Below are 27,731 nucleotides of genomic sequence, written 5' to 3' on the forward strand. Positions count from 1 at the left end.
AAACACCAAGCTTTGTCTCTTTTCCTTCTCCCTAGATACTGCACTATCTAGAAGTAGAACTGTCCTATCACCTGCTTTGTAAGTTTATATTGCCTGGAATTTGCCTTTGACTCCAACCTCCCTTGTCTTCTTCCTATCCAGCCCTTCTCCAAGTACTGCCACTTTGGTTGCCGTCGCATCATCTGCAAAGTTCAGGCTTTCCCAGTAGTTAAGACTTATGATATTTTGCTGCATGCCATTTTTGTCTTTCCCCTCCCCACCTTTCTATTCCCGAATGCCTTTTTTTTTACTCAAGCATACTCTATTGACCTAAGCCCAACATTTTAGAAGTTGTTACCTCTCATAGCTACTTTATTGCTCCCTTTCTCATGTGGAAGGTTCTTTTGAGTATTAGTTCCCAATATGCCAGTTGTCTATGTTCCTATGCGAGCACTGCTTTCTTCTTGGTAGCAAAATTGCAATCAGTTACCACCGGAGGTTTCTGTAGTGTAGTGGTTATCACGTTTGCTTTACACGCAAATGGTCCCCAGCTCGAAACTGGGCAGAAACAGCGATGCTTTTTGTTCCATAAAGTGGTCTATTCCCCTCCTTTCTAAAGAAGATTTTTGGCCTCCAATGCTAGCTGCACCTTGACAAAACTCACATTAGTCTGCCTACTCCTCTTGATCCAGTTGTCTCCAAGCAAAAGAGCTGGAGTTAGTCCAAAGTAGCGTGTTAGCTTGATCAGGACAGATGTGGATCCTAGTTGTTGCGTGTGGTTAAAATGAGCTGCGTGTGGTTAAAATGAGCTGCACGTGGTTAAAACAAGCTTTGCTTGGGTAAAATGAGCCACTTGTGGGTACACCCTGAGAAGTGTAGGTGGTTTCTGTAGTGTAGTGGTTATCACGTTCGCCTAACACGCGAAAGGTCCCCAGTTTGAAACTGGGCAGAAACATGGCTTTTTCTCTGGTCTTCTTTCCTTTTCACGCAGGCTCCACTTACGCATGCATGAGTCTTTACCTGTCTGGCTTAATCATATTCATGAAAAGCTCTACTTTTCCTCTTTCGGGGCTCCAGGACAAGCAAGAAGTGTCTGGTTTCTGTAGTGTAGTGGTTATCATGTTTGCCTCACACGCGAAAGGTCCCCGGTTCGAAACCGGGCAGAAACAGTGTCTACCTTTAACTTTTTGCCATCCAAAGCACTCCTCCTTCCCTTGCTCCATACGCTTGCAAGCTGGCCCTCAATGTGACTGGCCAGTGTCTTTTCTTCACTCACTTTCTCAGGCAACTGCTAATAGCCTCTTTCAGACTGCCTCTCAGCCATCCCTACATGCATATCCATCTAAGAGAGATCTAAAACTCAACTTGCAAAACACCAAGCTTTGTCTCTTTTCCTTCTCCCTAGATACTGCACTATCTAGAAGTAGAACTGTCCTATCACCTGCTTTGTAAGTTTATATTGCCTGGAATTTGCCTTTGACTCCAACCTCCCTTGTCTTCTTCCTATCCAGCCCTTCTCCAAGTACTGCCACTTTGGTTGCCGTCGCATCATCTGCAAAGTTCAGGCTTTCCCAGTAGTTAAGACTTATGATATTTTGCTGCATGCCATGGTTGTCTTTCCCCTCCCCACCTTTCTATTCCCGAATGCCTTTTTTTTTACTCAAGCATACTCTATTGACCTAAGCCCAACATTTTAGATGTTGTTACCTCTCATAGCTACTTTATTGCTCCCTTTCTCATGTGGAAGGTTCTTTTGAGTATTAGTTCCCAATATGCCAGTTGTCTATGTTCCTATGCGAGCACTGCTTTCTTCTTGGTAGCAAAATTGCAATCAGTTACCACCGGAGGTTTCTGTAGTGTAGTGGTTATCAAATTTGCTTTACACGCAAAAGGTCCCCAGCTCGAAACTGGGCAGAAACAGCGATGCTTTTTGTTCCATAAAGTGGTCTATTCCCCTCCTTTCTAAAGAAGATTTTTGGCCTCCAATGCTAGCTGCACCTTGACAAAACTCACATTAGTCTGCCTACTCCTCTTGATCCAGTTGTCTCCAAGCAAAAGAGCTGGAGTTAGTCCAAAGTAGCGTGTTAGCTTGATCAGGACAGATGTGGATCCTAGTTGTTGCGTGTGGTTAAAATGAGCTGCGTGTGGTTAAAATGAGCTGCACGTGGTTAAAACAAGCTTTGCTTGGGTAAAATGAGCCACTTGTGGGTACACCCTGAGAAGTGTAGGTGGTTTCTGTAGTGTAGTGGTTATCACGTTCGCCTAACACGCGAAAGGTCCCCAGTTCGAAACTGGGCAGAAACATGGTTTTTTCTCTGGTCTTCTTTCCTTTTCACGCAGGCTCCACTTACGCATGCATGAGTCTTTACCTGTCTGGCTTAATCATATTCATGAAAAGCTCTACTTTTCCTCTTTCGGGGCTCCAGGACAAGCAAGAAGTGTCTGGTTTCTGTAGTGTAGTGGTTATCATGTTTGCCTCACACGCGAAAGGTCCCCGGTTCGAAACCGGGCAGAAACAGTGTCTACCTTTAACTTTTTGCCATCCAAAGCACTCCTCCTTCCCTTGCTCCATACGCTTGCAAGCTGGCCCTCAATGTGACTGGCCAGTGTCTTTTCTTCACTCACTTTCTCAGGCAACTGCTAATAGCCTCTTTCAGACTGCCTCTCAGCCATCCCTACATGCATATCCATCTAAGAGAGATCTAAAACTCAACTTGCAAAACACCAAGCTTTGTCTCTTTTCCTTCTCCCTAGATACTGCACTATCTAGAAGTAGAACTGTCCTATCACCTGCTTTGTAAGTTTATATTGCCTGGAATTTGCCTTTGACTCCAACCTCCCTTGTCTTCTTCCTATCCAGCCCTTCTCCAAGTACTGCCACTTTGGTTGCCGTCGCATCATCTGCAAAGTTCAGGCTTTCCCAGTAGTTAAGACTTATGATATTTTGCTGCATGCCATGGTTGTCTTTCCCCTCCCCACCTTTCTATTCCCGAATGCCTTTTTTTTTACTCAAGCATACTCTATTGACCTAAGCCCAACATTTTAGATGTTGTTACCTCTCATAGCTACTTTATTGCTCCCTTTCTCATGTGGAAGGTTCTTTTGAGTATTAGTTCCCAATATGCCAGTTGTCTATGTTCCTATGCGAGCACTGCTTTCTTCTTGGTAGCAAAATTGCAATCAGTTACCACCGGAGGTTTCTGTAGTGTAGTGGTTATCAAATTTGCTTTACACGCAAAAGGTCCCCAGCTCGAAACTGGGCAGAAACAGCGATGCTTTTTGTTCCATAAAGTGGTCTATTCCCCTCCTTTCTAAAGAAGATTTTTGGCCTCCAATGCTAGCTGCACCTTGACAAAACTCACATTAGTCTGCCTACTCCTCTTGATCCAGTTGTCTCCAAGCAAAAGAGCTGGAGTTAGTCCAAAGTAGCGTGTTAGCTTGATCAGGACAGATGTGGATCCTAGTTGTTGCGTGTGGTTAAAATGAGCTGCGTGTGGTTAAAATGAGCTGCACGTGGTTAAAACAAGCTTTGCTTGGGTAAAATGAGCCACTTGTGGGTACACCCTGAGAAGTGTAGGTGGTTTCTGTAGTGTAGTGGTTATCACGTTCGCCTAACACGCGAAAGGTCCCCAGTTCGAAACTGGGCAGAAACATGGTTTTTTCTCTGGTCTTCTTTCCTTTTCACGCAGGCTCCACTTACGCATGCATGAGTCTTTACCTGTCTGGCTTAATCATATTCATGAAAAGCTCTACTTTTCCTCTTTCGGGGCTCCAGGACAAGCAAGAAGTATCTGGTTTCTGTAGTGTAGTGGTTATCATGTTTGCCTCACACGCGAAAGGTCCCCGGTTCAACACCGGGCAGAAACAGTGTCTACCTTTAACTTTTTGCCATCCAAAGCACTCCTCCTTCCCTTGCTCCATACGCTTGCAAGCTGGCCCTCAATGTGACTGGCCAGTGTCTTTTCTTCACTCACTTTCTCAGGCAACTGCTAATAGCCTCTTTCAGACTGCCTCTCAGCCATCCCTACATGCATATCCATCTAAGAGAGATCTAAAACTCAACTTGCAAAACACCAAGCTTTGTCTCTTTTCCTTCTCCCTAGATACTGCACTATCTAGAAGTAGAACTGTCCTATCACCTGCTTTGTAAGTTTATATTGCCTGGAATTTGCCTTTGACTCCAACCTCCCTTGTCTTCTTCCTATCCAGCCCTTCTCCAAGTACTGCCACTTTGGTTGCCGTCGCATCATCTGCAAAGTTCAGGCTTTCCCAGTAGTTAAGACTTATGATATTTTGCTGCATGCCATTTTTGTCTTTCCCCTCCCCACCTTTCTATTCCCGAATGCCTTTTTTTTTACTCAAGCATACTCTATTGACCTAAGCCCAACATTTTAGAAGTTGTTACCTCTCATAGCTACTTTATTGCTCCCTTTCTCATGTGGAAGGTTCTTTTGAGTATTAGTTCCCAATATGCCAGTTGTCTATGTTCCTATGCGAGCACTGCTTTCTTCTTGGTAGCAAAATTGCAATCAGTTACCACCGGAGGTTTCTGTAGTGTAGTGGTTATCACGTTTGCTTTACACGCAAATGGTCCCCAGCTCGAAACTGGGCAGAAACAGCGATGCTTTTTGTTCCATAAAGTGGTCTATTCCCCTCCTTTCTAAAGAAGATTTTTGGCCTCCAATGCTAGCTGCACCTTGACAAAACTCACATTAGTCTGCCTACTCCTCTTGATCCAGTTGTCTCCAAGCAAAAGAGCTGGAGTTAGTCCAAAGTAGCGTGTTAGCTTGATCAGGACAGATGTGGATCCTAGTTGTTGCGTGTGGTTAAAATGAGCTGCGTGTGGTTAAAATGAGCTGCACGTGGTTAAAACAAGCTTTGCTTGGGTAAAATGAGCCACTTGTGGGTACACCCTGAGAAGTGTAGGTGGTTTCTGTAGTGTAGTGGTTATCACGTTCGCCTAACACGCGAAAGGTCCCCAGTTTGAAACTGGGCAGAAACATGGCTTTTTCTCTGGTCTTCTTTCCTTTTCACGCAGGCTCCACTTACGCATGCATGAGTCTTTACCTGTCTGGCTTAATCATATTCATGAAAAGCTCTACTTTTCCTCTTTCGGGGCTCCAGGACAAGCAAGAAGTGTCTGGTTTCTGTAGTGTAGTGGTTATCATGTTTGCCTCACACGCGAAAGGTCCCCGGTTCGAAACCGGGCAGAAACAGTGTCTACCTTTAACTTTTTGCCATCCAAAGCACTCCTCCTTCCCTTGCTCCATACGCTTGCAAGCTGGCCCTCAATGTGACTGGCCAGTGTCTTTTCTTCACTCACTTTCTCAGGCAACTGCTAATAGCCTCTTTCAGACTGCCTCTCAGCCATCCCTACATGCATATCCATCTAAGAGAGATCTAAAACTCAACTTGCAAAACACCAAGCTTTGTCTCTTTTCCTTCTCCCTAGATACTGCACTATCTAGAAGTAGAACTGTCCTATCACCTGCTTTGTAAGTTTATATTGCCTGGAATTTGCCTTTGACTCCAACCTCCCTTGTCTTCTTCCTATCCAGCCCTTCTCCAAGTACTGCCACTTTGGTTGCCGTCGCATCATCTGCAAAGTTCAGGCTTTCCCAGTAGTTAAGACTTATGATATTTTGCTGCATGCCATGGTTGTCTTTCCCCTCCCCACCTTTCTATTCCCGAATGCCTTTTTTTTTACTCAAGCATACTCTATTGACCTAAGCCCAACATTTTAGATGTTGTTACCTCTCATAGCTACTTTATTGCTCCCTTTCTCATGTGGAAGGTTCTTTTGAGTATTAGTTCCCAATATGCCAGTTGTCTATGTTCCTATGCGAGCACTGCTTTCTTCTTGGTAGCAAAATTGCAATCAGTTACCACCGGAGGTTTCTGTAGTGTAGTGGTTATCAAATTTGCTTTACACGCAAAAGGTCCCCAGCTCGAAACTGGGCAGAAACAGCGATGCTTTTTGTTCCATAAAGTGGTCTATTCCCCTCCTTTCTAAAGAAGATTTTTGGCCTCCAATGCTAGCTGCACCTTGACAAAACTCACATTAGTCTGCCTACTCCTCTTGATCCAGTTGTCTCCAAGCAAAAGAGCTGGAGTTAGTCCAAAGTAGCGTGTTAGCTTGATCAGGACAGATGTGGATCCTAGTTGTTGCGTGTGGTTAAAATGAGCTGCGTGTGGTTAAAATGAGCTGCACGTGGTTAAAACAAGCTTTGCTTGGGTAAAATGAGCCACTTGTGGGTACACCCTGAGAAGTGTAGGTGGTTTCTGTAGTGTAGTGGTTATCACGTTCGCCTAACACGCGAAAGGTCCCCAGTTCGAAACTGGGCAGAAACATGGTTTTTTCTCTGGTCTTCTTTCCTTTTCACGCAGGCTCCACTTACGCATGCATGAGTCTTTACCTGTCTGGCTTAATCATATTCATGAAAAGCTCTACTTTTCCTCTTTCGGGGCTCCAGGACAAGCAAGAAGTATCTGGTTTCTGTAGTGTAGTGGTTATCATGTTTGCCTCACACGCGAAAGGTCCCCGGTTCAACACCGGGCAGAAACAGTGTCTACCTTTAACTTTTTGCCATCCAAAGCACTCCTCCTTCCCTTGCTCCATACGCTTGCAAGCTGGCCCTCAATGTGACTGGCCAGTGTCTTTTCTTCACTCACTTTCTCAGGCAACTGCTAATAGCCTCTTTCAGACTGCCTCTCAGCCATCCCTACATGCATATCCATCTAAGAGAGATCTAAAACTCAACTTGCAAAACACCAAGCTTTGTCTCTTTTCCTTCTCCCTAGATACTGCACTATCTAGAAGTAGAACTGTCCTATCACCTGCTTTGTAAGTTTATATTGCCTGGAATTTGCCTTTGACTCCAACCTCCCTTGTCTTCTTCCTATCCAGCCCTTCTCCAAGTACTGCCACTTTGGTTGCCGTCGCATCATCTGCAAAGTTCAGGCTTTCCCAGTAGTTAAGACTTATGATATTTTGCTGCATGCCATTTTTGTCTTTCCCCTCCCCACCTTTCTATTCCCGAATGCCTTTTTTTTTACTCAAGCATACTCTATTGACCTAAGCCCAACATTTTAGAAGTTGTTACCTCTCATAGCTACTTTATTGCTCCCTTTCTCATGTGGAAGGTTCTTTTGAGTATTAGTTCCCAATATGCCAGTTGTCTATGTTCCTATGCGAGCACTGCTTTCTTCTTGGTAGCAAAATTGCAATCAGTTACCACCGGAGGTTTCTGTAGTGTAGTGGTTATCACGTTTGCTTTACACGCAAATGGTCCCCAGCTCGAAACTGGGCAGAAACAGCGATGCTTTTTGTTCCATAAAGTGGTCTATTCCCCTCCTTTCTAAAGAAGATTTTTGGCCTCCAATGCTAGCTGCACCTTGACAAAACTCACATTAGTCTGCCTACTCCTCTTGATCCAGTTGTCTCCAAGCAAAAGAGCTGGAGTTAGTCCAAAGTAGCGTGTTAGCTTGATCAGGACAGATGTGGATCCTAGTTGTTGCGTGTGGTTAAAATGAGCTGCGTGTGGTTAAAATGAGCTGCACGTGGTTAAAACAAGCTTTGCTTGGGTAAAATGAGCCACTTGTGGGTACACCCTGAGAAGTGTAGGTGGTTTCTGTAGTGTAGTGGTTATCACGTTCGCCTAACACGCGAAAGGTCCCCAGTTTGAAACTGGGCAGAAACATGGCTTTTTCTCTGGTCTTCTTTCCTTTTCACGCAGGCTCCACTTACGCATGCATGAGTCTTTACCTGTCTGGCTTAATCATATTCATGAAAAGCTCTACTTTTCCTCTTTCGGGGCTCCAGGACAAGCAAGAAGTGTCTGGTTTCTGTAGTGTAGTGGTTATCATGTTTGCCTCACACGCGAAAGGTCCCCGGTTCGAAACCGGGCAGAAACAGTGTCTACCTTTAACTTTTTGCCATCCAAAGCACTCCTCCTTCCCTTGCTCCATACGCTTGCAAGCTGGCCCTCAATGTGACTGGCCAGTGTCTTTTCTTCACTCACTTTCTCAGGCAACTGCTAATAGCCTCTTTCAGACTGCCTCTCAGCCATCCCTACATGCATATCCATCTAAGAGAGATCTAAAACTCAACTTGCAAAACACCAAGCTTTGTCTCTTTTCCTTCTCCCTAGATACTGCACTATCTAGAAGTAGAACTGTCCTATCACCTGCTTTGTAAGTTTATATTGCCTGGAATTTGCCTTTGACTCCAACCTCCCTTGTCTTCTTCCTATCCAGCCCTTCTCCAAGTACTGCCACTTTGGTTGCCGTCGCATCATCTGCAAAGTTCAGGCTTTCCCAGTAGTTAAGACTTATGATATTTTGCTGCATGCCATGGTTGTCTTTCCCCTCCCCACCTTTCTATTCCCGAATGCCTTTTTTTTTACTCAAGCATACTCTATTGACCTAAGCCCAACATTTTAGATGTTGTTACCTCTCATAGCTACTTTATTGCTCCCTTTCTCATGTGGAAGGTTCTTTTGAGTATTAGTTCCCAATATGCCAGTTGTCTATGTTCCTATGCGAGCACTGCTTTCTTCTTGGTAGCAAAATTGCAATCAGTTACCACCGGAGGTTTCTGTAGTGTAGTGGTTATCAAATTTGCTTTACACGCAAAAGGTCCCCAGCTCGAAACTGGGCAGAAACAGCGATGCTTTTTGTTCCATAAAGTGGTCTATTCCCCTCCTTTCTAAAGAAGATTTTTGGCCTCCAATGCTAGCTGCACCTTGACAAAACTCACATTAGTCTGCCTACTCCTCTTGATCCAGTTGTCTCCAAGCAAAAGAGCTGGAGTTAGTCCAAAGTAGCGTGTTAGCTTGATCAGGACAGATGTGGATCCTAGTTGTTGCGTGTGGTTAAAATGAGCTGCGTGTGGTTAAAATGAGCTGCACGTGGTTAAAACAAGCTTTGCTTGGGTAAAATGAGCCACTTGTGGGTACACCCTGAGAAGTGTAGGTGGTTTCTGTAGTGTAGTGGTTATCACGTTCGCCTAACACGCGAAAGGTCCCCAGTTCGAAACTGGGCAGAAACATGGTTTTTTCTCTGGTCTTCTTTCCTTTTCACGCAGGCTCCACTTACGCATGCATGAGTCTTTACCTGTCTGGCTTAATCATATTCATGAAAAGCTCTACTTTTCCTCTTTCGGGGCTCCAGGACAAGCAAGAAGTATCTGGTTTCTGTAGTGTAGTGGTTATCATGTTTGCCTCACACGCGAAAGGTCCCCGGTTCAACACCGGGCAGAAACAGTGTCTATCTTTAAAGTTTTGCCATCCAAAGCACTCCTCCTTCCCTTGCTCCATACGCTTGCAAGCTGGCCCTCAATGTGACTGGCCAGTGTCTTTTCTTCACTCACTTTCTCAGGCAACTGCTAATAGCCTCTTTCAGACTGCCTCTCAGCCATCCCTACATGCATATCCATCTAAGAGAGATCTAAAACTCAACTTGCAAAACACCAAGCTTTGTCTCTTTTCCTTCTCCCTAGATACTGCACTATCTAGAAGTAGAACTGTCCTATCACCTGCTTTGTAAGTTTATATTGCCTGGAATTTGCCTTTGACTCCAACCTCCCTTGTCTTCTTCCTATCCAGCCCTTCTCCAAGTACTGCCACTTTGGTTGCCGTCGCATCATCTGCAAAGTTCAGGCTTTCCCAGTAGTTAAGACTTATGATATTTTGCTGCATGCCATGGTTGTCTTTCCCCTCCCCACCTTTCTATTCCCGAATGCCTTTTTTTTTACTCAAGCATACTCTATTGACCTAAGCCCAACATTTTAGAAGTTGTTACCTCTCATAGCTACTTTATTGCTCCCTTTCTCATGTGGAAGGTTCTTTTGAGTATTAGTTCCCAATATGCCAGTTGTCTATGTTCCTATGCGAGCACTGCTTTCTTCTTGGTAGCAAAATTGCAATCAGTTACCACCGGAGGTTTCTGTAGTGTAGTGGTTATCACGTTTGCTTTACACGCAAATGGTCCCCAGCTCGAAACTGGGCAGAAACAGCGATGCTTTTTGTTCCATAAAGTGGTCTATTCCCCTCCTTTCTAAAGAAGATTTTTGGCCTCCAATGCTAGCTGCACCTTGACAAAACTCACATTAGTCTGCCTACTCCTCTTGATCCAGTTGTCTCCAAGCAAAAGAGCTGGAGTTAGTCCAAAGTAGCGTGTTAGCTTGATCAGGACAGATGTGGATCCTAGTTGTTGCGTGTGGTTAAAATGAGCTGCGTGTGGTTAAAATGAGCTGCACGTGGTTAAAACAAGCTTTGCTTGGGTAAAATGAGCCACTTGTGGGTACACCCTGAGAAGTGTAGGTGGTTTCTGTAGTGTAGTGGTTATCACGTTCGCCTAACACGCGAAAGGTCCCCAGTTTGAAACTGGGCAGAAACATGGCTTTTTCTCTGGTCTTCTTTCCTTTTCACGCAGGCTCCACTTACGCATGCATGAGTCTTTACCTGTCTGGCTTAATCATATTCATGAAAAGCTCTACTTTTCCTCTTTCGGGGCTCCAGGACAAGCAAGAAGTGTCTGGTTTCTGTAGTGTAGTGGTTATCATGTTTGCCTCACACGCGAAAGGTCCCCGGTTCGAAACCGGGCAGAAACAGTGTCTACCTTTAACTTTTTGCCATCCAAAGCACTCCTCCTTCCCTTGCTCCATACGCTTGCAAGCTGGCCCTCAATGTGACTGGCCAGTGTCTTTTCTTCACTCACTTTCTCAGGCAACTGCTAATAGCCTCTTTCAGACTGCCTCTCAGCCATCCCTACATGCATATCCATCTAAGAGAGATCTAAAACTCAACTTGCAAAACACCAAGCTTTGTCTCTTTTCCTTCTCCCTAGATACTGCACTATCTAGAAGTAGAACTGTCCTATCACCTGCTTTGTAAGTTTATATTGCCTGGAATTTGCCTTTGACTCCAACCTCCCTTGTCTTCTTCCTATCCAGCCCTTCTCCAAGTACTGCCACTTTGGTTGCCGTCGCATCATCTGCAAAGTTCAGGCTTTCCCAGTAGTTAAGACTTATGATATTTTGCTGCATGCCATGGTTGTCTTTCCCCTCCCCACCTTTCTATTCCCGAATGCCTTTTTTTTTACTCAAGCATACTCTATTGACCTAAGCCCAACATTTTAGATGTTGTTACCTCTCATAGCTACTTTATTGCTCCCTTTCTCATGTGGAAGGTTCTTTTGAGTATTAGTTCCCAATATGCCAGTTGTCTATGTTCCTATGCGAGCACTGCTTTCTTCTTGGTAGCAAAATTGCAATCAGTTACCACCGGAGGTTTCTGTAGTGTAGTGGTTATCATGTTTGCTTTACACGCAAAAGGTCCCCAGCTCGAAACTGGGCAGAAACAGCGATGCTTTTTGTTCCATAAAGTGGTCTATTCCCCTCCTTTCTAAAGAAGATTTTTGGCCTCCAATGCTAGCTGCACCTTGACAAAACTCACATTAGTCTGCCTACTCCTCTTGATCCAGTTGTCTCCAAGCAAAAGAGCTGGAGTTAGTCCAAAGTAGCGTGTTAGCTTGATCAGGACAGATGTGGATCCTAGTTGTTGCGTGTGGTTAAAATGAGCTGCGTGTGGTTAAAATGAGCTGCACGTGGTTAAAACAAGCTTTGCTTGGGTAAAATGAGCCACTTGTGGGTACACCCTGAGAAGTGTAGGTGGTTTCTGTAGTGTAGTGGTTATCACGTTCGCCTAACACGCGAAAGGTCCCCAGTTTGAAACTGGGCAGAAACATGGCTTTTTCTCTGGTCTTCTTTCCTTTTCACGCAGGCTCCACTTACGCATGCATGAGTCTTTACCTGTCTGGCTTAATCATATTCATGAAAAGCTCTACTTTTCCTCTTTCGGGGCTCCAGGACAAGCAAGAAGTGTCTGGTTTCTGTAGTGTAGTGGTTATCATGTTTGCCTCACACGCGAAAGGTCCCCGGTTCGAAACCGGGCAGAAACAGTGTCTACCTTTAACTTTTTGCCATCCAAAGCACTCCTCCTTCCCTTGCTCCATACGCTTGCAAGCTGGCCCTCAATGTGACTGGCCAGTGTCTTTTCTTCACTCACTTTCTCAGGCAACTGCTAATAGCCTCTTTCAGACTGCCTCTCAGCCATCCCTACATGCATATCCATCTAAGAGAGATCTAAAACTCAACTTGCAAAACACCAAGCTTTGTCTCTTTTCCTTCTCCCTAGATACTGCACTATCTAGAAGTAGAACTGTCCTATCACCTGCTTTGTAAGTTTATATTGCCTGGAATTTGCCTTTGACTCCAACCTCCCTTGTCTTCTTCCTATCCAGCCCTTCTCCAAGTACTGCCACTTTGGTTGCCGTCGCATCATCTGCAAAGTTCAGGCTTTCCCAGTAGTTAAGACTTATGATATTTTGCTGCATGCCATGGTTGTCTTTCCCCTCCGCACCTTTCTATTCCCGAATGCCTTTTTTTTTACTCAAGCATACTCTATTGACCTAAGCCCAACATTTTAGATGTTGTTACCTCTCATAGCTACTTTATTGCTCCCTTTTTTCATGTGGAAGGTTCTTTTGAGTATTAGTTCCCAATATGCCAGTTGTCTATGTTCCTATGCGAGCACTGCTTTCTTCTTGGTAGCAAAATTGCAATCAGTTTCCACCGGAGGTTTCTGTAGTGTAGTGGTTATCACGTTTGCTTTACACGCAAAAGGTCCCCAGCTCGAAACTGGGCAGAAACAGCGATGCTTTTTGTTCCATAAAGTGGTCTATTCCCCTCCTTTCTAAAGAAGATTTTTGGCCTCCAATGCTAGCTGCACCTTGACAAAACTCACATTAGTCTGCCTACTCCTCTTGATCCAGTTGTTTCCAAGCAAAAGAGCTGGAGTTAGTCCAAAGTAGCGTGTTAGCTTGATCAGGACAGATGTGGATCCTAGTTGTTGCGTGTGGTTAAAATGAGCTGCGTGTGGTTAAAATGAGCTGCACGTGGTTAAAACAAGCTTTGCTTGGGTAAAATGAGCCGCTTGTGGGTACAGCCTGAGAAGTGTAGGTGGTTTCTGTAGTGTAGTGGTTATCACGTTCGCCTAATACGCGAAAGGTCCCCAGTTCGAAACTGGGCAGAAACATGGCTTTTTCTCTGGTCTTCTTTCCTTTTCACGCAGGCTCCACTTACGCATGCATGAGTCTTTACCTGTCTGGCTTAATCATATTCATGAAAAGCTCTACTTTTCCTCTTTCGGGGCTCCAGGACAAGCAAGAAGTGTCTGGTTTCTGTAGTGTAGTGGTTATCATGTTTGCCTCACACGCGAAAGGTCCCCGGTTCGAAACCGGGCAGAAACAGTGTCTACCTTTAACTTTTTGCCATCCAAAGCACTCCTCCTTCCCTTGCTCCATACGCTTGCAAGCTGGCCCTCAATGTGACTGGCCAGTGTCTTTTCTTCACTCACTTTCTCAGGCAACTGCTAATAGCCTCTTTCAGACTGCCTCTCAGCCATCCCTACATGCATATCCATCTAAGAGAGATCTAAAACTCAACTTGCAAAACACCAAGCTTTGTCTCTTTTCCTTCTCCCTAGATACTGCACTATCTAGAAGTAGAACTGTCCTATCACCTGCTTTGTAAGTTTATATTGCCTGGAATTTGCCTTTGACTCCAACCTCCCTTGTCTTCTTCCTATCCAGCCCTTCTCCAAGTACTGCCACTTTGGTTGCCGTCGCATCATCTGCAAAGTTCAGGCTTTCCCAGTAGTTAAGACTTATGATATTTTGCTGCATGCCATGGTTGTCTTTCCCCTCCGCACCTTTCTATTCCCGAATGCCTTTTTTTTTACTCAAGCATACTCTATTGACCTAAGCCCAACATTTTAGATGTTGTTACCTCTCATAGCTACTTTATTGCTCCCTTTTTTCATGTGGAAGGTTCTTTTGAGTATTAGTTCCCAATATGCCAGTTGTCTATGTTCCTATGCGAGCACTGCTTTCTTCTTGGTAGCAAAATTGCAATCAGTTTCCACCGGAGGTTTCTGTAGTGTAGTGGTTATCACGTTTGCTTTACACGCAAAAGGTCCCCAGCTCGAAACTGGGCAGAAACAGCGATGCTTTTTGTTCCATAAAGTGGTCTATTCCCCTCCTTTCTAAAGAAGATTTTTGGCCTCCAATGCTAGCTGCACCTTGACAAAACTCACATTAGTCTGCCTACTCCTCTTGATCCAGTTGTTTCCAAGCAAAAGAGCTGGAGTTAGTCCAAAGTAGCGTGTTAGCTTGATCAGGACAGATGTGGATCCTAGTTGTTGCGTGTGGTTAAAATGAGCTGCGTGTGGTTAAAATGAGCTGCACGTGGTTAAAACAAGCTTTGCTTGGGTAAAATGAGCCGCTTGTGGGTACAGCCTGAGAAGTGTAGGTGGTTTCTGTAGTGTAGTGGTTATCACGTTCGCCTAATACGCGAAAGGTCCCCAGTTCGAAACTGGGCAGAAACATGGCTTTTTCTCTGGTCTTCTTTCCTTTTCACGCAGGCTCCACTTACGCATGCATGAGTCTTTACCTGTCTGGCTTAATCATATTCATGAAAAGCTCTACTTTTCCTCTTTCGGGGCTCCAGGACAAGCAAGAAGTGTCTGGTTTCTGTAGTGTAGTGGTTATCACGTTCACCTCACACGCGAAAGGTCCCCGGTTCGAAACCGGGCAGAAACAGTGTCTACCTTTAACTTTTTGCCATCCAAAGCACTCCTCCTTCCCTTGCTCCATACGCTTGCAAGCTGGCCCTCAATGTGACTGGCCAGTGTCTTTTCTTCACTAACTTTCTCAGGCAACTGCTAATAGCCTCTTTCAGACTGCCTCTCAGCCATCCCTACATGCATATCCATCTAAGAGAGATCTAAAACTCAACTTGCAAAACACCAAGCTTTGTCTCTTTTCCTTCTCCCTAGATACTGCACTATCTAGAAGTAGAACTGTCCTATCACCTGCTTTGTAAGTTTATATTGCCTGGAATTTGCCTTTGACTCCAACCTCCCTTGTCTTCTTCCTATCCAGCCCTTCTCCAAGTACTGCCACTTTGGTTGCCGTCGCATCATCTGCAAAGTTCAGGCTTTCCCAGTAGTTAAGACTTATGATATTTTGCTGCATGCCATGGTTGTCTTTCCCCTCCCCACCTTTCTATTCCCGAATGCCTTTTTTTTACTCAAGCATACTCTATTGACCTAAGCCCAACATTTTAGATGTTGTTACCTCTCATAGCTACTTTATTGCTCCCTTTCTCATGTGGAAGGTTCTTTTGAGTATTAGTTCCCAATATGCCAGTTGTCTATGTTCCTATGCGAGCACTGCTTTCTTCTTGGTAGCAAAATTGCAATCAGTTACCACCGGAGGTTTCTGTAGTGTAGTGGTTATCAAATTTGCTTTACACGCAAAAGGTCCCCAGCTCGAAACTGGGCAGAAACAGCGATGCTTTTTGTTCCATAAAGTGGTCTATTCCCCTCCTTTCTAAAGAAGATTTTTGGCCTCCAATGCTAGCTGCACCTTGACAAAACTCACATTAGTCTGCCTACTCCTCTTGATCCAGTTGTCTCCAAGCAAAAGAGCTGGAGTTAGTCCAAAGTAGCGTGTTAGCTTGATCAGGACAGATGTGGATCCTAGTTGTTGTGTGTGGTTAAAATGAGCTGCGTGTGGTTAAAATGAGCTGCACGTGGTTAAAACAAGCTTTGCTTGGGTAAAATGAGCCACTTGTGGGTACACCCTGAGAAGTGTAGGTGGTTTCTGTAGTGTAGTGGTTATCACGTTCGCCTAACACGCGAAAGGTCCCCAGTTCGAAACTGGGCAGAAACATGGTTTTTTCTCTGGTCTTCTTTCCTTTTCACGCAGGCTCCACTTACGCATGCATGAGTCTTTACCTGTCTGGCTTAATCATATTCATGAAAAGCTCTACTTTTCCTCTTTCGGGGCTCCAGGACAAGCAAGAAGTGTCTGGTTTCTGTAGTGTAGTGGTTATCATGTTTGCCTCACACGCGAAAGGTTCCCGGTTCGAAACTGGGCAGAAACAGTGTCTACCTTTAACTTTTTGCCATCCAAAGCACTCCTCCTTCCCTTGCTCCATACGCTTGCAAGCTGGCCCTCAATGTGACTGGCCAGTGTCTTTTCTTCACTCACTTTCTCAGGCAACTGCTAATAGCCTCTTTCAGACTGCCTCTCAGCCATCCCTACATGCATATCCATCTAAGAGAGATCTAAAACTCAACTTGCAAAACACCAAGCTTTGTCTCTTTTCCTTCTCCCTAGATACTGCACTATCTAGAAGTAGAACTGTCCTACCACCTGCTTTGTAAGTTTATATTGCCTGGAATTTGCCTTTGACTCCAACCTCCCTTGTCTTCTTCCTATCCAGCCCTTCTCCAAGTACTGCCACTTTGGTTGCCGTCGCATCATCTGCAAAGTTCAGGCTTTCCCAGTAGTTAAGACTTATGATATTTTGCTGCATGCCATGGTTGTCTTTCCCCTCCCCACCTTTCTATTCCCGAATGCCTTTTTTTTTACTCAAGCATACTCTATTGACCTAAGCCCAACATTTTAGATGTTGTTACCTCTCATAGCTACTTTATTGCTCCCTTTCTCATGTGGAAGGTTCTTTTGAGTATTAGTTCCCAATATGCCAGTTGTCTATGTTCCTATGCGAGCACTGCTTTCTTCTTGGTAGCAAAATTGCAATCAGTTTCCACCGGAGGTTTCTGTAGTGTAGTGGTTATCACGTTTGCTTTACACGCAAAAGGTCCCCAGCTCGAAACTGGGCAGAAACAGCGATGCTTTTTGTTCCATAAAGTGGTCTATTCCCCTCCTTTCTAAAGAAGATTTTTGGCCTCCAATGCTAGCTGCATCTTGACAAAACTCACATTAGTCTGCCTACTCCTCTTGATCCAGTTGTCTCCAAGCAAAAGAGCTGGAGTTAGTCCAAAGTAGCGTGTTAGCTTGATCAGGACAGATGTGGATCCTAGTTGTTGCGTGTGATTAAAATGAGCTGCGTGTGGTTAAAATGAGCTGCACGTGGTTAAAACAAGCTTTGCTTGGGTAAAATGAGCCGCTTGTGGGTACACCCTGAGAAGTGTAGGTTGTTTCTGTAGTGTAGTGGTTATCACGTTCGCCTAACACGCGAAAGGTCCCCAGTTCGAAACTGGGCAAAAACATGGCTTTTTCTCTGGTCTTCTTTCCTTTTCACGCAGGCTCCACTTACGCATGCATGAGTCTTTACCTGTCTGGCTTAATCATATTCATGAAAAGCTCTACTTTTCCTCTTTCGGGGCTCCAGGACAAGCAAGAAGTGTCTGGTTTCTGTAGTGTAGTGGTTATCACGGTCGTCTCACACGCGAAAGGTCCCTGGTTCGAAACTGGGCAGAAACAGTGTCTACTTTTAACTTTTTGCCATCCAAAGCACTCCTCCTTCCCTTGCTCCATACGCTTGCAAGCTGGCCCTCAATGTGACTGGCCAGTGTCTTTTCTTCACTCACTTTCTCAGGCAACTGCTAATAGCCTCTTTCAGACTGCCTCTCAGCCATCCCTACATGCATATCCATCTAAGAGAGATCTAAAACTCAACTTGCAAAACACCAAGCTTTGTCTCTTTTCCTTCTCCCTAGATACTGCACTATCTAGAAGTAGAACTGTCCTACCACCTGCTTTGTAAGTTTATATTGCCTGGAATTTGCCTTTGACTCCAACCTCCCTTGTCTTCTTCCTATCCAGCCCTTCTCCAAGTACTGCCACTTTGGTTGCCGTCGCATCATCTGCAAAGTTCAGGCTTTCCCAGTAGTTAAGACTTATGATATTTTGCTGCATGCCATGGTTGTCTTTCCCCTCCCCACCTTTCTATTCCCGAATGCCTTTTTTTTTACTCAAGCATACTCTATTGACCTAAGCCCAACATTTTAGATGTTGTTACCTCTCATAGCTACTTTATTGCTCCCTTTCTCATGTGGAAGGTTCTTTTGAGTATTAGTTCCCAATATGCCAGTTGTCTATGTTCCTATGCGAGCACTGGTTTCTTCTTGGTAGCAAAATTGCAATCAGTTTCCACCGGAGGTTTCTGTAGTGTAGTGGTTATCACGTTTGCTTTACACGCAAAAGGTCCCCAGCTCGAAACTGGGCAGAAACAGCGATGCTTTTTGTTCCATAAAGTGGTCTATTCCCCTCCTTTCTAAAGAAGATTTTTGGCCTCCAATGCTAGCTGCATCTTGACAAAACTCACATTAGTCTGCCTACTCCTCTTGATCCAGTTGTCTCCAAGCAAAAGAGCTGGAGTTAGTCCAAAGTAGCGTGTTAGCTTGATCAGGACAGATGTGGATCCTAGTTGTTGCGTGTGATTAAAATGAGCTGCGTGTGGTTAAAATGAGCTGCACGTGGTTAAAACAAGCTTTGCTTGGGTAAAATGAGCCGCTTGTGGGTACACCCTGAGAAGTGTAGGTTGTTTCTGTTGTGTAGTGGTTATCACGTTCGCCTAGCACGCGAAAGGTCCCCAGTTCGAAACTGGGCAAAAACAAGGCTTTTTCTCTGGTCTTCTTTCCTTTTCACGCAGGCTCCACTTACGCATGCATGAGTCTTTACCTGTCTGGCTTAATCATATTCATGAAAAGCTCTACTTTTCCTCTTTCGGGGCTCCAGGACAAGCAAGAAGTGTCTGGTTTCTGTAGTGTAGTGGTTATCACGTTCGCCTCACACGCGAAAGGTCCCTGGTTCGAAACCGGGCAGAAACAGTGTCTACCTTTAACTTTTTGCCATCCAAAGCACTCCTCCTTCCCTTGCTCCATACGCTTGCAAGCTGGCCCTCAATGTGACTGGCCAGTGTCTTTTCTTCACTCACTTTCTCAGACAACTGCTAATAGCCTCTTCCAGACTGCCTCTCAGCCATCCCTACATGCATATCCATCTAAGAGAGATCTAAAACTCAACTTGCAAAACACCAAGCTTTGTCTCTTTTCCTTCTCCCTAGATACTGCACTATCTAGAAGTAGAACTGTCCTACCACCTGCTTTGTAAGTTTATATTGCCTGGAATTTGCCTTTGACTCCAACCTCCCTTGTCTTCTTCCTATCCAGCCCTTCTCCAAGTACTGCCACTTTGGTTGCCGTCGCATCATCTGCAAAGTTCAGGCTTTCCCAGTAGTTAAGACTTATGATATTTTGCTGCATGCCATGGTTGTCTTTCCCCTCCCCACCTTTCTATTCCCGAATGCCTTTTTTTTACTCAAGCATACTCTATTGACCTAAGCCCAACATTTTAGATGTTGTTACCTCTCATAGCTACTTTATTGCTCCCTTTCTCATGTGGAAGGTTCTTTTGAGTATTAGTTCCCAATATGCCAGTTGTCTATGTTCCTATGCGAGCACTGCTTTCTTCTTGGTAGCAAAATTGCAATCAGTTTCCACCGGAGGTTTCTGTAGTGTAGTGGTTATCATGTTTGCTCTACACGCAAAAGGTCCCCAGCTCGAAACTGGGCAGAAACAGCGATGCTTTTTGTTCCATAAAGTGGTCTATTCCCCTCCTTTCTAAAGAAGATTTTTGGCCTCCAATGCTAGCTGCACCTTGACAAAACTCACATTAGTCTGCCTACTCCTCTTGATCCAGTTGTCTCCAAGCAAAAGAGCTGGAGTTAGTCCAAAGTAGCGTGTTAGCTTGATCAGGACAGATGTGGATCCTAGTTGTTGCGTGTGGTTAAAATGAGCTGCGTGTGGTTAAAATGAGCTGCACGTGGTTAAAACAAGCTTTGCTTGGGTAAAATGAGCCGCTTGTGGGTACACCCTGAGAAGTGTAGGTGGTTTCTGTAGTGTAGTGGTTATCACGTTCGCCTAACACGCGAAAGGTCCCCAGTTCGAAACTAGGCAGAAACATGGCTTTTTCTCTGGTCTTCTTTCCTTTTCACGCAGGCTCCACTTACGCATGCATGAGTCTTTACCTGTCTGGCTTAATCATATTCATGAAAAGCTCTACTTTTCCTCTTTCGGGGCTCCAGGACAAGCAAGAAGTGTCTGGTTCCTGTAGTGTAGTGGTTATCACGTTCGCCTCACACGCGAAAGGTCCCCGGTTCGAAACCGGGCAGAAACAGTGTCTACCTTTAACTTTTTGCCATCCAAAGCACTCCTCCTTCCCTTGCTCCATACGCTTGCAAGCTGGCCATCAATGTGACTGGCCAGTGTCTTTTCTTCACTCACTTTCTCAGGCAACTGCTAATAGCCTCTTTCAGACTGCCTCTCAGCCATCCCTACATGCATATCCATCTAAGAGAGATCTAAAACTCAACTTGCAAAACACCAAGCTTTGTCTCTTTTCCTTCTCCCTAGATACTGCACTATCTAGAAGTAGAACTGTCCTACCACCTGCTTTGTAAGTTTATATTGCCTGGAATTTGCCTTTGACTCCAACCTCCCTTGTCTTCTTCCTATCCAGCCCTTCTCCAAGTACTGCCACTTTGGTTGCCGTCGCATCATCTGCAAAGTTCAGGCTTTCCCAGTAGTTAAGACTTATGATATTTTGCTGCATGCCATGGTTGTCTTTCCCCTCCCCACCTTTCTATTCCCGAATGCCTTTTTTTTTACTCAAGCATACTCTATTGACCTAAGCCCAACATTTTAGATGTTGTTACCTCTCATAGCTACTTTATTGCTCCCTTTCTCATGTGGAAGGTTCTTTTGAGTATTAGTTCCCAATATGCCAGTTGTCTATGTTCCTATGCGAGCACTGCTTTCTTCTTGGTAGCAAAATTGCAATCAGTTTCCACCGGAGGTTTCTGTAGTGTAGTGGTTATCATGTTTGCTTTACACGCAAAAGGTCCCCAGCTCGAAACTGGGCAGAAACAGCGATGCTTTTTGTTCCATAAAGTGGTGTATTCCCCTCCTTTCTAAAGAAGATTTTTGGCCTCCAATGCTAGCTGCACCTTGACAAAACTCACATTAGTCTGCCTACTCCTCTTGATCCAGTTGTCTCCAAGCAAAAGAGCTGGAGTTAGTCCAAAGTAGCGTGTTAGCTTGATCAGGACAGATGTGGATCCTAGTTGTTGCGTGTGGTTAAAATGAGCTGCGTGTGGTTAAAATGAGCTGCACGTGGTTAAAACAAGCTTTGCTTGGGTAAAATGAGCCGCTTGTGGGTACACCCTGAGAAGTGTAGGTGGTTTCTGTAGTGTAGTGGTTATCACGTTCGCCTAACACGCGAAAGGTCCCCAGTTCGAAACTGGGCAGAAACATGGCTTTTTCTCTGGTCTTCTTTCCTTTTCACGCAGGCTCCACTTACGCATGCATGAGTCTTTACCTGTCTGGCTTAATCATATTCATGAAAAGCTCTACTTTTCCTCTTTCGGGGCTCCAGGACAAGCAAGAAGTGTCTGGTTCCTGTAGTGTAGTGGTTATCACGTTCGCCTCACACGCGAAAGGTCCCCGGTTCGAAACCAGGCAGAAACAGTGTCTATCTTTAACTTTTTGCCATCCAAAGCACTCCTCCTTCCCTTGCTCCATACACTTGCAAGCTGGCCATCAATGTGACTGGCCAGTGTCTTTTCTTCACTCACTTTCTCAGGCAACTGCTAATAGCCTCTTTCAGACTGCCTCTTAGCTATCCCTACATGCATATCCATCTAAGAGAGATCTAAAACTCAACTTGCAAAACACCAAGCTTTGTCTCTTTTCCTTCTCCCTAGATACTGCACTATCTAGAAGTAGAACTGTCCTACCACCTGCTTTGTAAGTTTATATTGCCTGGAATTTGCCTTTGACTCCAACCTCCCTTGTCTTCTTCCTATCCAGCCCTTCTCCAAGTACTGCCACTTTGGTTGCCGTCGCATCATCTGCAAAGTTCAGGCTTTCCCAGTAGTTAAGACTTATGATATTTTGCTGCATGCCATGGTTGTCTTTCCCCTCCCCACCTTTCTATTCCCGAATGCCTTTTTTTTTACTCAAGCATACTCTATTGACCTAAGCCCAACATTTTAGATGTTGTTACCTCTCATAGCTACTTTATTGCTCCCTTTCTCATGTGGAAGGTTCTTTTGAGTATTAGTTCCCAATATGCCAGTTGTCTATGTTCCTATGCGAGCACTGCTTTCTTCTTGGTAGCAAAATTGCAATCAGTTTCCACCGGAGGTTTCTGTAGTGTAGTGGTTATCATGTTTGCTTTACACGCAAAAGGTCCCCAGCTCGAAACTGGGCAGAAACAGCGATGCTTTTTGTTCCATAAAGTGGTGTATTCCCCTCCTTTCTAAAGAAGATTTTTGGCCTCCAATGCTAGCTGCACCTTGACAAAACTCACATTAGTCTGCCTACTCCTCTTGATCCAGTTGTCTCCAAGCAAAAGAGCTGGAGTTAGTCCAAAGTAGCGTGTTAGCTTGATCAGGACAGATGTGGATCCTAGTTGTTGCGTGTGGTTAAAATGAGCTGCGTGTGGTTAAAATGAGCTGCACGTGGTTAAAACAAGCTTTGCTTGGGTAAAATGAGCCGCTTGTGGGTACACCCTGAGAAGTGTAGGTGGTTTCTGTAGTGTAGTGGTTATCACGTTCGCCTAACACGCGAAAGGTCCCCAGTTCGAAACTGGGCAGAAACATGGCTTTTTCTCTGGTCTTCTTTCCTTTTCACGCAGGCTCCACTTACGCATGCATGAGTCTTTACCTGTCTGGCTTAATCATATTCATGAAAAGCTCTACTTTTCCTCTTTCGGGGCTCCAGGACAAGCAAGAAGTGTCTGGTTCCTGTAGTGTAGTGGTTATCACGTTCGCCTCACGCGCGAAAGGTCCCCGGTTCGAAACCAGGCAGAAACAGTGTCTATCTTTAACTTTTTGCCATCCAAAGCACTCCTCCTTCCCTTGCTCCATACGCTTGCAAGCTGGCCATCAATGTGACTGGCCAGTGTCTTTTCTTCACTCACTTTCTCAGGCAACTGCTAATAGCCTCTTTCAGACTGCCTCTTAGCCATCCCTACATGCATATCCATCTAAGAGAGATCTAAAACTCAACTTGCAAAACACCAAGCTTTGTCTCTTTTCCTTCTCCCTAGATACTGCACTATCTAGAAGTAGAACTGTCCTACCACCTGCTTTGTAAGTTTATATTGCCTGGAATTTGCCTTTGACTCCAACCTCCCTTGTCTTCTTCCTATCCAGCCCTTCTCCAAGTACTGCCACTTTGGTTGCCGTCGCATCATCTGCAAAGTTCAGGCTTTCCCAGTAGTTAAGACTTATGATATTTTGCTGCATGCCATGGTTGTCTTTCCCCTCCCCACCTTTCTATTCCCGAATGCCTTTTTTTTTTACTCAAGCATACTCTATTGACCTAAGCCCAACATTTTAGATGTTGTTACCTCTCATAGCTACTTTATTGCTCCCTTTCTCATGTGGAAGGTTCTTTTGAGTATTAGTTCCCAATATGCCAGTTGTCTATGTTCCTATGCGAGCACTGCTTTCTTCTTGGTAGCAAAATTGCAATCAGTTTCCACCGGAGGTTTCTGTAGTGTAGTGGTTATCACGTTTGCTTTACACGAAAAAGGTCCCCAGCTCGAAACTGGGCAGAAACAGCGATGCTTTTTGTTCCATAAAGTGGTCTATTCCCCTCCTTTCTAAAGAAGATTTTTGGCCTCCAATGCTAGCTGCATCTTGACAAAACTCACATTAGTCTGCCTACTCCTCTTGATCCAGTTGTCTCCAAGCAAAAGAGCTGGAGTTAGTCCAAAGTAGCGTGTTAGCTTGATCAGGACAGATGTGGATCCTAGTTGTTGCATGTGATTAAAATGAGCTGCGTGTGGTTAAAATGAGCTGCACGTGGTTAAAACAAGCTTTGCTTGGGTAAAATGAGCCGCTTGTGGGTACACCCTGAGAAGTGTAGGTGGTTTCTGTAGTGTAGTGGTTATCACGTTCGCCTAACACGCGAAAGGTCCCCAGTTCGAAACTAGGCAGAAACATGGCTTTTTCTCTGGTCTTCTTTCCTTTTCACGCAGGCTCCACTTACGCATGCATGAGTCTTTACCTGTCTGGCTTAATCATATTCATGAAAAGCTCTACTTTTCCTCTTTCGGGGCTCCAGGACAAGCAAGAAGTGTCTGGTTTCTGTAGTGTAGTGGTTATCACGTTCGCCTCACACGCGAAAGGTCCCCGGTTCGAAACCGGGCAGAAACAGTGTCTACCTTTAACTTTTTGCCATCCAAAGCACTCCTCCTTCCCTTGCTCCATACGCTTGCAAGCTGGCCATCAATGTGACTGGCCAGTGTCTTTTCTTCACTCACTTTCTCAGGCAACTGCTAATAGCCTCTTTCAGACTGCCTCTTAGCCATCCCTACATGCATATCCATCTAAGAGAGATCTAAAACTCAACTTGCAAAACACCAAGCTTTGTCTCTTTTCCTTCTCCCTAGATACTGCACTATCTAGAAGTAGAACTGTCCTACCACCTGCTTTGTAAGTTTATATTGCCTGGAATTTGCCTTTGACTCCAACCTCCCTTGTCTTCTTCCTATCCAGCCCTTCTCCAAGTACTGCCACTTTGGTTGCCGTCGCATCATCTGCAAAGTTCAGGCTTTCCCAGTAGTTAAGACTTATGATATTTTGCTGCATGCCATGGTTGTCTTTCCCCTCCCCACCTTTCTATTCCCGAATGCCTTTTTTTTTACTCAAGCATACTCTATTGACCTAAGCCCAACATTTTAGATGTTGTTACCTCTCATAGCTACTTTATTGCTCCCTTTCTCATGTGGAAGGTTCTTTTGAGTATTAGTTCCCAATATGCCAGTTGTCTATGTTCCTATGCGAGCACTGCTTTCTTCTTGGTAGCAAAATTGCAATCAGTTTCCACCGGAGGTTTCTGTAGTGTAGTGGTTATCACATTTGCTTTACACGCAAAAGGTCCCCAGCTCGAAACTGGGCAGAAACAGCAATGCTTTTTGTTCCATAAAGTGGTCTATTCCCCTCCTTTCTAAAGAAGATTTTTGGCCTCCAATGCTAGCTGCACCTTGACAAAACTCACATTAGTCTGCCTACTCCTCTTGATCCAGTTGTCTCCAAGCAAAAGAGCTGGAGTTAGTCCAAAGTAGCGTGTTAGCTTGATCAGGACAGATGTGGATCCTAGTTGTTGCGTGTGGTTAAAATGAGCTGCGTGTGGTTAAAATGAGCTGCACGTGGTTAAAACAAGCTTTGCTTGGGTAAAATGAGCCGCTTGTGGGTACACCCTGAGAAGTGTAGGTGGTTTCTGTAGTGTAGTGGTTATCACGTTCGCCTAACACGCGAAAGGTCCCCAGTTCGAAACTGGGCAGAAACATGGCTTTTTCTCTGGTCTTCTTTCCTTTTCACGCAGGCTCCACTTACGCATGCATGAGTCTTTACCTGTCTGGCTTAATCATATTCATGAAAAGCTCTACTTTTCCTCTTTCGGGGCTCCAGGAAAAGCAAAAAGTGTCTGGTTTCTGTAGTGTAGTGGTTATCACGTTTGCCTCACACGCGAAAGGTCCCCGGTTTGAAACCGGGCAGAAACAGTGTCTACCTTTAACTTTTTGCCATCCAAAGCACTCCTCCTTCCCTTGCTCCATACGCTTGCAAGCTGGCCCTCAATGTGACTGGCCAGTGTCTTTTCTTCACTCACTTTCTCAGGCAACTGCTAATAGCCTCTTGCAGACTGCCTCTTAGCCATCCCTACATGCATATCCATCTAAGAGAGATCTAAAACTCAACTTGCAAAACACCAAGCTTTGTCTCTTTTCCTTCTCCCTAGATACTGCACTATCTAGAAGTAGAACTGTCCTACCACCTGCTTTGTAAGTTTATATTGCCTGGAATTTGCCTTTGACTCCAACCTCCCTTGTCTTCTTCCTATCCAGCCCTTCTCCAAGTACTGCCACTTTGGTTGCCGTCGCATCATCTGCAAAGTTCAGGCTTTCCCAGTAGTTAAGACTTATGATATTTTGCTGCATGCCATGGTTGTCTTTCCCCTCCCCACCTTTCTATTCCCGAATGCCTTTTTTTTTACTCAAGCATACTCTATTGACCTAAGCCCAACATTTTAGATGTTGTTACCTCTCATAGCTACTTTATTGCTCCCTTTCTCATGTGGAAGGTTCTTTTGAGTATTAGTTCCCAATATGCCAGTTGTCTATGTTCCTATGCGAGCACTGCTTTCTTCTTGGTAGCAAAATTGCAATCAGTTTCCACCGGAGGTTTCTGTAGTGTAGTGGTTATCACATTTGCTTTACACGCAAAACGTCCCCAGCTCGAAACTGGGCAGAGACAGCGATGCTTTTTGTTCCATAAAGTGGTCTATTCCCCTCCTTTCTAAAGAAGATTTTTGGCCTCCAATGCTAGCTGCACCTTGACAAAACTCACATTAGTCTGCCTACTCCTCTTGATCCAGTTGTCTCCAAGCAAAAGAGCTGGAGTTAGTCCAAAGTAGCGTGTTAGCTTGATCAGGACAGATGTGGATCCTAGTTGTTGCGTGTGGTTAAAATGAGCTGCGTGTGGTTAAAATGAGCTGCACGTGGTTAAAACAAGCTTTGCTTGGGTAAAATGAGCCGCTTGTGGGTACACCCTGAGAAGTGTAGGTGGTTTCTGTAGTGTAGTGGTTATCACGTTCGCCTAACACGCGAAAGGTCCCCAGTTCGAAACTGGGCAAAAACATGGCTTTTTCTCTGGTCTTCTTTCCTTTTCACGCAGGCTCCACTTACGCATGCATGAGTCTTTACCTGTCTGGCTTAATCATATTCATGAAAAGCTCTACTTTTCCTCTTTCGGGGCTCCAGGACAAGCAAGAAGTGTCTGGTTTCTGTAGTGTAGTGGTTATCACGTTCGCCTCACACGCGAAAGGTCCCCAGTTCGAAACCGGGCAGAAACAGTGTCTACCTTTAACTTTTTGCCATCCAAAGCACTCCTCCTTCCCTTGCTCCATACGCTTGCAAGCTGGCCATCAATGTGACTGGCCAGTGTCTTTTCTTCACTCACTTTCTCAGGCAACTGCTAATAGCCTCTTTCAGACTGCCTCTTAGCCATCCCTACATGCATATCCATCTAAGAGAGATCTAAAACTCAACTTGCAAAACACCAAGCTTTGTCTCTTTTCCTTCTCCCTAGATACTGCACTATCTAGAAGTAGAACTGTCCTACCACCTGCTTTGTAAGTTTATATTGCCTGGAATTTGCCTTTGACTCCAACCTCCCTTGTCTTCTTCCTATCCAGCCCTTCTCCAAGTACTGCCACTTTGGTTGCCGTCGCATCATCTGCAAAGTTCAGGCTTTCCCAGTAGTTAAGACTTATGATATTTTGCTGCATGCCATGGTTGTCTTTCCCCTCCCCACCTTTCTATTCCCGAATGCCTTTTTTTTTACTCAAGCATACTCTATTGACCTAAGCCCAACATTTTAGATGTTGTTACCTCTCATAGCTACTTTATTGCTCCCTTTCTCATGTGGAAGGTTCTTTTGAGTATTAGTTCCCAATATGCCAGTTGTCTATGTTCCTATGCGAGCACTGCTTTCTTCTTGGTAGCAAAATTGCAATCAGTTTCCACCGGAGGTTTCTGTAGTGTAGTGGTTATCACATTTGCTTTACACGCAAAAGGTCCCCAGCTCGAAACTGGGCAGAAACAGCGATGCTTTTTGTTCCATAAAGTGGTCTATTCCCCTCCTTTCTAAAGAAGATTTTTGGCCTCCAATGCTAGCTGCACCTTGACAAAACTCACATTAGTCTGCCTACTCCTCTTGATCCAGTTGTCTCCAAGCAAAAGAGCTGGAGTTAGTCCAAAGTAGCGTGTTAGCTTGATCAGGACAGATGTGGATCCTAGTTGTT

At 44.9% G+C, this 27,731-nt stretch overlaps 56 non-coding genes across 56 annotated transcripts; all 56 read left to right on the forward strand.

Annotated features, from left to right (window-relative positions):
• The first annotated feature begins 477 nt into the window (after window positions 1–477).
• On the forward strand, window positions 478–550 carry TRNAV-UAC (transfer RNA valine (anticodon UAC)). The gene has a single exon. It is a non-coding gene; the product is annotated as a tRNA-Val (tRNA).
• Window positions 551–861: 311 nt separating this feature from the next.
• On the forward strand, window positions 862–934 carry TRNAV-AAC (transfer RNA valine (anticodon AAC)). Its single transcript has one exon. It is a non-coding gene; the product is annotated as a tRNA-Val (tRNA).
• A 141-nt stretch (window positions 935–1,075) lies between these two features.
• Window positions 1,076–1,148, forward strand: TRNAV-CAC (transfer RNA valine (anticodon CAC)). The gene has a single exon. It is a non-coding gene; the product is annotated as a tRNA-Val (tRNA).
• Window positions 1,149–2,210: 1,062 nt separating this feature from the next.
• On the forward strand, window positions 2,211–2,283 carry TRNAV-AAC (transfer RNA valine (anticodon AAC)). The gene has a single exon. It is a non-coding gene; the product is annotated as a tRNA-Val (tRNA).
• A 141-nt stretch (window positions 2,284–2,424) lies between these two features.
• On the forward strand, window positions 2,425–2,497 carry TRNAV-CAC (transfer RNA valine (anticodon CAC)). Its single transcript has one exon. It is a non-coding gene; the product is annotated as a tRNA-Val (tRNA).
• A 1,062-nt stretch (window positions 2,498–3,559) lies between these two features.
• TRNAV-AAC (transfer RNA valine (anticodon AAC)) lies at window positions 3,560–3,632 on the forward strand. Its single transcript has one exon. It is a non-coding gene; the product is annotated as a tRNA-Val (tRNA).
• A 141-nt stretch (window positions 3,633–3,773) lies between these two features.
• Window positions 3,774–3,846, forward strand: TRNAV-CAC (transfer RNA valine (anticodon CAC)). The gene has a single exon. It is a non-coding gene; the product is annotated as a tRNA-Val (tRNA).
• Window positions 3,847–4,524: 678 nt separating this feature from the next.
• On the forward strand, window positions 4,525–4,597 carry TRNAV-UAC (transfer RNA valine (anticodon UAC)). The gene has a single exon. It is a non-coding gene; the product is annotated as a tRNA-Val (tRNA).
• A 311-nt stretch (window positions 4,598–4,908) lies between these two features.
• Window positions 4,909–4,981, forward strand: TRNAV-AAC (transfer RNA valine (anticodon AAC)). The gene has a single exon. It is a non-coding gene; the product is annotated as a tRNA-Val (tRNA).
• A 141-nt stretch (window positions 4,982–5,122) lies between these two features.
• On the forward strand, window positions 5,123–5,195 carry TRNAV-CAC (transfer RNA valine (anticodon CAC)). The gene has a single exon. It is a non-coding gene; the product is annotated as a tRNA-Val (tRNA).
• Window positions 5,196–6,257: 1,062 nt separating this feature from the next.
• On the forward strand, window positions 6,258–6,330 carry TRNAV-AAC (transfer RNA valine (anticodon AAC)). The gene has a single exon. It is a non-coding gene; the product is annotated as a tRNA-Val (tRNA).
• Window positions 6,331–6,471: 141 nt separating this feature from the next.
• On the forward strand, window positions 6,472–6,544 carry TRNAV-CAC (transfer RNA valine (anticodon CAC)). The gene has a single exon. It is a non-coding gene; the product is annotated as a tRNA-Val (tRNA).
• Window positions 6,545–7,222: 678 nt separating this feature from the next.
• On the forward strand, window positions 7,223–7,295 carry TRNAV-UAC (transfer RNA valine (anticodon UAC)). The gene has a single exon. It is a non-coding gene; the product is annotated as a tRNA-Val (tRNA).
• A 311-nt stretch (window positions 7,296–7,606) lies between these two features.
• TRNAV-AAC (transfer RNA valine (anticodon AAC)) lies at window positions 7,607–7,679 on the forward strand. Its single transcript has one exon. It is a non-coding gene; the product is annotated as a tRNA-Val (tRNA).
• Window positions 7,680–7,820: 141 nt separating this feature from the next.
• On the forward strand, window positions 7,821–7,893 carry TRNAV-CAC (transfer RNA valine (anticodon CAC)). The gene has a single exon. It is a non-coding gene; the product is annotated as a tRNA-Val (tRNA).
• A 1,062-nt stretch (window positions 7,894–8,955) lies between these two features.
• Window positions 8,956–9,028, forward strand: TRNAV-AAC (transfer RNA valine (anticodon AAC)). Its single transcript has one exon. It is a non-coding gene; the product is annotated as a tRNA-Val (tRNA).
• A 141-nt stretch (window positions 9,029–9,169) lies between these two features.
• TRNAV-CAC (transfer RNA valine (anticodon CAC)) lies at window positions 9,170–9,242 on the forward strand. The gene has a single exon. It is a non-coding gene; the product is annotated as a tRNA-Val (tRNA).
• Window positions 9,243–9,920: 678 nt separating this feature from the next.
• On the forward strand, window positions 9,921–9,993 carry TRNAV-UAC (transfer RNA valine (anticodon UAC)). The gene has a single exon. It is a non-coding gene; the product is annotated as a tRNA-Val (tRNA).
• Window positions 9,994–10,304: 311 nt separating this feature from the next.
• On the forward strand, window positions 10,305–10,377 carry TRNAV-AAC (transfer RNA valine (anticodon AAC)). The gene has a single exon. It is a non-coding gene; the product is annotated as a tRNA-Val (tRNA).
• A 141-nt stretch (window positions 10,378–10,518) lies between these two features.
• TRNAV-CAC (transfer RNA valine (anticodon CAC)) lies at window positions 10,519–10,591 on the forward strand. Its single transcript has one exon. It is a non-coding gene; the product is annotated as a tRNA-Val (tRNA).
• Window positions 10,592–11,269: 678 nt separating this feature from the next.
• On the forward strand, window positions 11,270–11,342 carry TRNAV-UAC (transfer RNA valine (anticodon UAC)). The gene has a single exon. It is a non-coding gene; the product is annotated as a tRNA-Val (tRNA).
• Window positions 11,343–11,653: 311 nt separating this feature from the next.
• On the forward strand, window positions 11,654–11,726 carry TRNAV-AAC (transfer RNA valine (anticodon AAC)). The gene has a single exon. It is a non-coding gene; the product is annotated as a tRNA-Val (tRNA).
• A 141-nt stretch (window positions 11,727–11,867) lies between these two features.
• TRNAV-CAC (transfer RNA valine (anticodon CAC)) lies at window positions 11,868–11,940 on the forward strand. The gene has a single exon. It is a non-coding gene; the product is annotated as a tRNA-Val (tRNA).
• A 679-nt stretch (window positions 11,941–12,619) lies between these two features.
• TRNAV-UAC (transfer RNA valine (anticodon UAC)) lies at window positions 12,620–12,692 on the forward strand. Its single transcript has one exon. It is a non-coding gene; the product is annotated as a tRNA-Val (tRNA).
• Window positions 12,693–13,003: 311 nt separating this feature from the next.
• Window positions 13,004–13,076, forward strand: TRNAI-AAU (transfer RNA isoleucine (anticodon AAU)). Its single transcript has one exon. It is a non-coding gene; the product is annotated as a tRNA-Ile (tRNA).
• Window positions 13,077–13,217: 141 nt separating this feature from the next.
• Window positions 13,218–13,290, forward strand: TRNAV-CAC (transfer RNA valine (anticodon CAC)). Its single transcript has one exon. It is a non-coding gene; the product is annotated as a tRNA-Val (tRNA).
• Window positions 13,291–13,969: 679 nt separating this feature from the next.
• TRNAV-UAC (transfer RNA valine (anticodon UAC)) lies at window positions 13,970–14,042 on the forward strand. The gene has a single exon. It is a non-coding gene; the product is annotated as a tRNA-Val (tRNA).
• Window positions 14,043–14,353: 311 nt separating this feature from the next.
• TRNAI-AAU (transfer RNA isoleucine (anticodon AAU)) lies at window positions 14,354–14,426 on the forward strand. Its single transcript has one exon. It is a non-coding gene; the product is annotated as a tRNA-Ile (tRNA).
• Window positions 14,427–14,567: 141 nt separating this feature from the next.
• Window positions 14,568–14,640, forward strand: TRNAV-CAC (transfer RNA valine (anticodon CAC)). The gene has a single exon. It is a non-coding gene; the product is annotated as a tRNA-Val (tRNA).
• Window positions 14,641–15,701: 1,061 nt separating this feature from the next.
• TRNAV-AAC (transfer RNA valine (anticodon AAC)) lies at window positions 15,702–15,774 on the forward strand. Its single transcript has one exon. It is a non-coding gene; the product is annotated as a tRNA-Val (tRNA).
• Window positions 15,775–15,915: 141 nt separating this feature from the next.
• Window positions 15,916–15,988, forward strand: TRNAV-CAC (transfer RNA valine (anticodon CAC)). The gene has a single exon. It is a non-coding gene; the product is annotated as a tRNA-Val (tRNA).
• Window positions 15,989–16,666: 678 nt separating this feature from the next.
• On the forward strand, window positions 16,667–16,739 carry TRNAV-UAC (transfer RNA valine (anticodon UAC)). The gene has a single exon. It is a non-coding gene; the product is annotated as a tRNA-Val (tRNA).
• Window positions 16,740–17,050: 311 nt separating this feature from the next.
• Window positions 17,051–17,123, forward strand: TRNAV-AAC (transfer RNA valine (anticodon AAC)). The gene has a single exon. It is a non-coding gene; the product is annotated as a tRNA-Val (tRNA).
• A 141-nt stretch (window positions 17,124–17,264) lies between these two features.
• Window positions 17,265–17,337, forward strand: TRNAV-CAC (transfer RNA valine (anticodon CAC)). The gene has a single exon. It is a non-coding gene; the product is annotated as a tRNA-Val (tRNA).
• A 678-nt stretch (window positions 17,338–18,015) lies between these two features.
• TRNAV-UAC (transfer RNA valine (anticodon UAC)) lies at window positions 18,016–18,088 on the forward strand. The gene has a single exon. It is a non-coding gene; the product is annotated as a tRNA-Val (tRNA).
• A 311-nt stretch (window positions 18,089–18,399) lies between these two features.
• TRNAA-AGC (transfer RNA alanine (anticodon AGC)) lies at window positions 18,400–18,472 on the forward strand. Its single transcript has one exon. It is a non-coding gene; the product is annotated as a tRNA-Ala (tRNA).
• A 141-nt stretch (window positions 18,473–18,613) lies between these two features.
• On the forward strand, window positions 18,614–18,686 carry TRNAV-CAC (transfer RNA valine (anticodon CAC)). The gene has a single exon. It is a non-coding gene; the product is annotated as a tRNA-Val (tRNA).
• Window positions 18,687–19,363: 677 nt separating this feature from the next.
• On the forward strand, window positions 19,364–19,436 carry TRNAV-UAC (transfer RNA valine (anticodon UAC)). The gene has a single exon. It is a non-coding gene; the product is annotated as a tRNA-Val (tRNA).
• Window positions 19,437–19,747: 311 nt separating this feature from the next.
• Window positions 19,748–19,820, forward strand: TRNAV-AAC (transfer RNA valine (anticodon AAC)). The gene has a single exon. It is a non-coding gene; the product is annotated as a tRNA-Val (tRNA).
• A 141-nt stretch (window positions 19,821–19,961) lies between these two features.
• On the forward strand, window positions 19,962–20,034 carry TRNAV-CAC (transfer RNA valine (anticodon CAC)). The gene has a single exon. It is a non-coding gene; the product is annotated as a tRNA-Val (tRNA).
• A 678-nt stretch (window positions 20,035–20,712) lies between these two features.
• On the forward strand, window positions 20,713–20,785 carry TRNAV-UAC (transfer RNA valine (anticodon UAC)). Its single transcript has one exon. It is a non-coding gene; the product is annotated as a tRNA-Val (tRNA).
• Window positions 20,786–21,096: 311 nt separating this feature from the next.
• Window positions 21,097–21,169, forward strand: TRNAV-AAC (transfer RNA valine (anticodon AAC)). The gene has a single exon. It is a non-coding gene; the product is annotated as a tRNA-Val (tRNA).
• A 141-nt stretch (window positions 21,170–21,310) lies between these two features.
• Window positions 21,311–21,383, forward strand: TRNAV-CAC (transfer RNA valine (anticodon CAC)). Its single transcript has one exon. It is a non-coding gene; the product is annotated as a tRNA-Val (tRNA).
• Window positions 21,384–22,061: 678 nt separating this feature from the next.
• Window positions 22,062–22,134, forward strand: TRNAV-UAC (transfer RNA valine (anticodon UAC)). Its single transcript has one exon. It is a non-coding gene; the product is annotated as a tRNA-Val (tRNA).
• A 311-nt stretch (window positions 22,135–22,445) lies between these two features.
• Window positions 22,446–22,518, forward strand: TRNAV-AAC (transfer RNA valine (anticodon AAC)). The gene has a single exon. It is a non-coding gene; the product is annotated as a tRNA-Val (tRNA).
• A 141-nt stretch (window positions 22,519–22,659) lies between these two features.
• TRNAV-CAC (transfer RNA valine (anticodon CAC)) lies at window positions 22,660–22,732 on the forward strand. Its single transcript has one exon. It is a non-coding gene; the product is annotated as a tRNA-Val (tRNA).
• A 679-nt stretch (window positions 22,733–23,411) lies between these two features.
• Window positions 23,412–23,484, forward strand: TRNAV-UAC (transfer RNA valine (anticodon UAC)). The gene has a single exon. It is a non-coding gene; the product is annotated as a tRNA-Val (tRNA).
• A 311-nt stretch (window positions 23,485–23,795) lies between these two features.
• On the forward strand, window positions 23,796–23,868 carry TRNAV-AAC (transfer RNA valine (anticodon AAC)). Its single transcript has one exon. It is a non-coding gene; the product is annotated as a tRNA-Val (tRNA).
• Window positions 23,869–24,009: 141 nt separating this feature from the next.
• TRNAV-CAC (transfer RNA valine (anticodon CAC)) lies at window positions 24,010–24,082 on the forward strand. The gene has a single exon. It is a non-coding gene; the product is annotated as a tRNA-Val (tRNA).
• A 678-nt stretch (window positions 24,083–24,760) lies between these two features.
• TRNAV-UAC (transfer RNA valine (anticodon UAC)) lies at window positions 24,761–24,833 on the forward strand. The gene has a single exon. It is a non-coding gene; the product is annotated as a tRNA-Val (tRNA).
• A 311-nt stretch (window positions 24,834–25,144) lies between these two features.
• Window positions 25,145–25,217, forward strand: TRNAV-AAC (transfer RNA valine (anticodon AAC)). The gene has a single exon. It is a non-coding gene; the product is annotated as a tRNA-Val (tRNA).
• A 141-nt stretch (window positions 25,218–25,358) lies between these two features.
• Window positions 25,359–25,431, forward strand: TRNAV-CAC (transfer RNA valine (anticodon CAC)). Its single transcript has one exon. It is a non-coding gene; the product is annotated as a tRNA-Val (tRNA).
• Window positions 25,432–26,109: 678 nt separating this feature from the next.
• Window positions 26,110–26,182, forward strand: TRNAV-UAC (transfer RNA valine (anticodon UAC)). The gene has a single exon. It is a non-coding gene; the product is annotated as a tRNA-Val (tRNA).
• A 311-nt stretch (window positions 26,183–26,493) lies between these two features.
• On the forward strand, window positions 26,494–26,566 carry TRNAV-AAC (transfer RNA valine (anticodon AAC)). The gene has a single exon. It is a non-coding gene; the product is annotated as a tRNA-Val (tRNA).
• A 141-nt stretch (window positions 26,567–26,707) lies between these two features.
• TRNAV-CAC (transfer RNA valine (anticodon CAC)) lies at window positions 26,708–26,780 on the forward strand. Its single transcript has one exon. It is a non-coding gene; the product is annotated as a tRNA-Val (tRNA).
• Window positions 26,781–27,458: 678 nt separating this feature from the next.
• Window positions 27,459–27,531, forward strand: TRNAV-UAC (transfer RNA valine (anticodon UAC)). The gene has a single exon. It is a non-coding gene; the product is annotated as a tRNA-Val (tRNA).
• Window positions 27,532–27,731: the final 200 nt, after the last annotated feature.

Source organism: Hyperolius riggenbachi, chromosome 4 (genome assembly GCF_040937935.1).
Source record: "Hyperolius riggenbachi isolate aHypRig1 chromosome 4, aHypRig1.pri, whole genome shotgun sequence".
In the NCBI taxonomy this organism is placed as follows: Eukaryota; Metazoa; Chordata; class Amphibia; order Anura; family Hyperoliidae; genus Hyperolius; species Hyperolius riggenbachi.